Genomic DNA, 214 nt, shown 5'->3' with positions numbered 1-214 from the left:
ACTCTCTGAGCCAGCTGCTTCACATTTCAATGCCACCGAGTTTGTGAGACTGATTTTAGATAACATATGTGCAGAGGTCTACTACCAGCTGAGTTATCAGAGCATTTTTGAGATTTACCCCAGAGCTCACAATGCACACATCTGAAATGTCTCTGCTAGTGAGTAAATTCTAAAAGCTTCACAGATGTGCTGGTTGGACAATAAGAAAGTTCTA

Source organism: Panthera onca, chromosome C1 (genome assembly GCF_046562875.1).
Source record: "Panthera onca isolate mPanOnc1 chromosome C1, mPanOnc1 haplotype 2, whole genome shotgun sequence".
NCBI lineage: Eukaryota > Metazoa > Chordata > Mammalia > Carnivora > Felidae > Panthera > Panthera onca.
This window is presented reverse-complemented; position numbering follows the sequence as displayed.